The following is a 5,029-nucleotide window of genomic DNA, read 5'->3' as shown; positions in this document are numbered from 1 at the left end:
ATATTAAAAATAATTACTGTTTTTTGTAAATGGAAATTCCTTCTAAAAATTAAAACATTCACACATACCCCCAACAAAAAAAATGTTGGGATCTTACAGGCAGACACAGGGGTAAGCATTCTAGTACCCCTTAGAAACATTCTGAACCTGCAGGATTTTATGAGCGTTACAGGTAATATTCCTGCATGCATGTACCCACTTGTCAAAGTGCAGTTGCAGTAGCTGCAAACTGTTGCTGCAAATATACATACCTGGATCTTTGCATGTGAACTGAGGAAAATGATTTTTGATTATACATATGTGGTGAATTTTGAAAAAAGAAGTAAAAATTGCCACTAGGCCCTGAGCTACTTGGTCTTGTTTTGACAAAAGACTCACAAACTTCAGTGGGGCTTTGCTTGGATTTGGGACTGTACTACAAATAACACTCCTCCTTGGCTTAATTCTTCTATACATCTCTACCATAGCCCTGACAAACGTCTTATGAGTAACAAGGGAGAATTCACAGCATTGGTGCATTATACTAATGTTGTGTCCATATACTCTTAACCACAGGACGACAACGTTTCTTACAGGTACTCAAACTGAATGCAGTCACTGCTGCGTGATTAAAGAAACATTTAAAGTTTCAGGGAGTCAGTCAGTGACTGGGTGTTACGTCTGTGGCTCATACATCCTCATATTGACAATGTGTACAAGGAAGTTTTCCATGAAAGTCAATAGCAATTTGAAATATAACTCTCTTATGCTTCTTCTGTATTTTAAAGACCAAGGAAGACTGCATTTTTCCTTGTTTTCTGTACATCCATAACAGAGCGCAGGCTATCGAGACAAGACACTGTAGTGGGCTTGTGTGAGGATCTGAGACTGCTGACAAACATAGAAATAGATTAGATTGAGAAGGCTGAAACAGTGACTGCCTCACACATTTGCTTTTCTGCCTTCCTGGAAATTGTTGTTCTCTGAAGGACAACAACATGGCTGGTGAATCAGCTGCTAGTTAATAGCAAGAACTAATATAGATGTGTTACATACTCCTTAGCACTCCAGAAGGTAGACTGGTTACTGAATAATTGTGGTGATCCATACTATTGATTTGGGGCTTCCATGGCTTGTTTCATTCTGTTACAGGTGGTCATCTGCTTGAACTTCTTTGACATAATTTATGATCCCTGTTTAGACTACTTGAGTTTTGGTAAGCTACAGGTTAGTAAGAAAGGAGGAACACACTCAGTATACACTGTAAATACAGCTAATAAAGCTGAGCTTCACAAACGACTTTAAATAACTGACAGCAATTAACTCTGTTAGCTATTATCATTCTTATGCACCAGAGTGAATGCTGCTCAGCATATTTCTCATGGAACCACTTATGAATCCAAATAATACAAATCTTTTACCAAACCTACATCCTGTCACTAGTATCTCTGTTTATAAATGGGTAAGACTAGTCCCTAAGTGGAAAACATGCATTTTTGGAGCCTGTGCAAAAGCAGCAAACTGCTAAACATGGCAAATTAAATGGTAACTGCAGTAGCAGACTCCCAGGTCTGTTACAAAAAGGCCTCTTTGTAGCCCTAGAGGGAGAGGCGAAATGTATTATCAGAAACATCCAAAACCAGTCTTTATGATTATTGAAAATAAACTCACTAGGTGCAAGATAGAAGTATGTGATTATTCCACGTCTTTTCTTGCCACCACTTATATCTTATTTCCTCTGAAGAGAAAACCATTAGGTAAACTGTAACTAGTCAGTGCCGTTATTCCACTTGGAATCTGCTCAGGCTAGTGCTTCCACCTTAAAAAAAAAATCTTGAAAAAACCCCACATTTTCTGAATTCAGGCTATGTATGGATTGAAGCAGGCAGAAGGACTGCCAGTTATTGAGCCACCTTGTGCTGCATCCAAGCACACCTGAGTTTCCATTAGAGCTCTACAAGGTTGTTCTGGGGCACAGTTTGATTTAATCACAGGTTGTAGCTGTAGACAGAAAGTACCACTGGAGGGAAAAATGCACTTACGTAACAGGCAAGTAAGGGCAGGAGAAAAGTAGTTCTGTTAGCAACAGAGTTAATAGAGCCTCGTCTCCTGCCCCCCTCCCTCAATCTTCCTGATTCCCACATGAGGGAAACCATTTCCTTTATTAAGGGAAAGACAGACAACAATCTACTTCCAAAAAGCTGATTTTCTAGGTCTAGGTATATTCCCTGCCTACACGTCAACTTCACATCTAGAGGAGACCAGAGAGAGTGCCCCAGGCTCACCCCTTTCTGTAGCTTCCATGCAAAGGAAAACCTACATTGATTATGATTTGTAAATCATGATCTAAACCTCTGCATGATCAGGGCAGCAAGACCCTAGGGCACTCCACGGCACGGACCAAAGGTTAAGCTCTGGACGCTACAATGGAGTAACACTGGGCATGAGCGTAAATTGGGAGAGGAGTGGCTGGAGAGCGGCCCTGCAGAAAGGGATCTGGGGGTGCTGGCCGGCAGCAGGCTCAGCATGAGGCAGCGGTGTGCCCTGGCAGCCCAGGGGGCAAAGCCCATCCTGGGGGGCATCACACACAGCATCACTAGCCTGTCCAAAGAGGCAATTGTCCCACTGTATTCAGCGTTAGTGCGGCCTCACCTGAGGTCACTGTGTGCAGGTCTGGATTTCACCGTTTCAGAAGGGTGTGAAGGTCCTTGAATGCGCCCAGGGGAGGGCAACAAAGCTGGTGCAAAGGCTGGAAGGCACGTCCCCTGAGGAGCGGCTGAGGACTTAAGGTTTGTCTAGTTTGGAGAGGAGGAGGCTGAGGGGTGACCGCATTGCTCTCTACAGCTTCCTGAGGAGGGGATGTGGACAATCATTATTTAAGTCAAGATAGCTCTACTGAAACCAACAAAGCCTTTGACTCATTGTATAAAACTTCCATTATTTTATAGAAGTTATGAGATGTAATGAAGGTGGGTCTTGGATAATCAGGCTGAAGGCACTTGTAACAAACTGAATGCTAATAAATCTCACGCTAGCTCTTCAGCTCCAAGCTATCCAGCCTTTCAGATTCAGGAATCAAAGAGGAAAATCTGAGCTGATGAAGGATGCTGTAGCTCTGGCTTCCTTCAATGCAAATTCCTTGGCTCCAGTGCTTCTGACTCAGGTTCACCTTATGACTATCTGTAATGTAATCTACAGAAAATAGTCAAACGTAGATTTAATTGAATTGCACATGACATTTTGAATGAGATGGATATATTATATTGTCTACCCCAATCATTGGTCTTTCAATTAACACAGCAGTTCAAGGGAAAAAGAAATGTTAGAATTGATATAAGAACATATTCTTAAGAGGAGCAATCCTAATCCAAACAGAATTCTAATTGCAATTGAATTTAAAACTTCTGGAGCATGGCAAACGTAGACAGAATCACAGAGTGAAAAAAAGAATTAGTAAAGAGGGATTTAATCAATATTTTCAGCTTTAAAATATCTTATGCTGTCACTGTGGCCAAATTATTTCTACGCACTTCTCAGTGCACACACAAATTCTTAATAAGTTATAATTCCAATGTGCTCTTTTCAAAATGCATTGAATTTAAGCCTTGCTGTCCACTATCTGGAAACATTGCTTTTCTGCCCTGCTGACTGAGTTATCTGTGTAACAGTCAAAATATCAAAAGACTTATACAGACTTCAAAATGGCAAGCAGAAAAATAAACTGTTAACTGGTAGATACCAGCCTAGATATATTTCTCACAGCAAATTTTAATTTAAGCAAGCATACCTTTACGCTAACTAACAAGACAAAGAAGCTGTATTACATATTTCAAACTCAAAATTCATCAATTGTTGACGATTTCACTCCAGCCAATCTATTTTTCACTTGTAACTTGAAATCTTTGCAGTGGAACTGCAGTACTAACATCTCAGATGGCTTGTGTTGTGGCTTACATAACTGGCACTGTCCCTGATGCAGGAAATGTAACCACGTGCTCTGACCAGCCCGCTGCTGGAGGGCTGTTTTCTTCATTTCCATGTCTGGCTGGGCCTTCTGGAGTGAGAGCGGGATCTCATCAGGACCCATCAGACCCATCACACAAGGATAAGCCCACCTGAGAGTTCCTACCCATATAGGAAACAGAGGAGGGGAAAGCAAGCTCTTCAAGGCACCCTAAAGTGAATTTATGCTATTGCATTTATACTAGTTATTGCATTTATGCAATACTTACTTATTTATGCTATTATGGCATTTATGCTATTCCATGAGGCCTGGAGGGACATGTACAATTATGTTGCTCAGGAATGAAAAACTTGATACGCAGAAATAAGTAATTTCCTGTTTGTAATTACAAACGCAGCAGATATTTCAAACTCTGTGAAATTCCATGCAAAGTGCTACATTTGATTCTTCTTCATCTTTACCACTTTTCCTCCATTCCAAGCCAGTATCATGATTTCTCAAACTGTCTTCACAGACAGACATGTCCCCTTAATCAGGATTCAGTCACCAGCTTCACAGATCCCCACTGAGAGCAGGTTAATACAGCAGTTAAACATCATGCTTGCTTTCTTCATTTCAGAAAATCAGTACATAAAAACACCAACTCCAGTGCCGTGGTAATGTTTATTCTAGAGTGTTGGCAAGAATTCTGGTCCAGCAATCTCGTTACCTGCAGCTGGAACCATGCACACCCCCTTGTATTCATTCCAGTTTTATCCCAGTACCTGCTCAACAAATGAAGCAGACATGCAGGTTTTTATGAGTGCAGAGAACATTTGCATAATTCAGTATTGCATGCGTAGTCTCTCTCTTCTTCTAGTTCTCTCCCCATTCTTTACTGAGTTTCTAGACTGCATTTGTTCTCTTTAGCAGCATATGAAGACATATTTCCTGAGGACAAGAAACACCAGGTGTCCTTAAACTCGTATCTTTCAAGCTCGGTTTCAAATGAAAGAGAAGGTTCCGGAAAACTCCCGGTACCCAACCCGACAGCGATTCCGAAACGACCAGGACCTCAGAGTCAGTTTGGCCGGGCAGCCGAACGCC

The sequence above is a fragment of the Egretta garzetta genome, unplaced genomic scaffold, assembly GCF_000687185.1.
Source record: "Egretta garzetta isolate BGI_Z169 unplaced genomic scaffold, ASM68718v1 scaffold248, whole genome shotgun sequence".
Classification (NCBI taxonomy): domain Eukaryota; kingdom Metazoa; phylum Chordata; class Aves; order Pelecaniformes; family Ardeidae; genus Egretta; species Egretta garzetta.
This window is presented reverse-complemented; position numbering follows the sequence as displayed.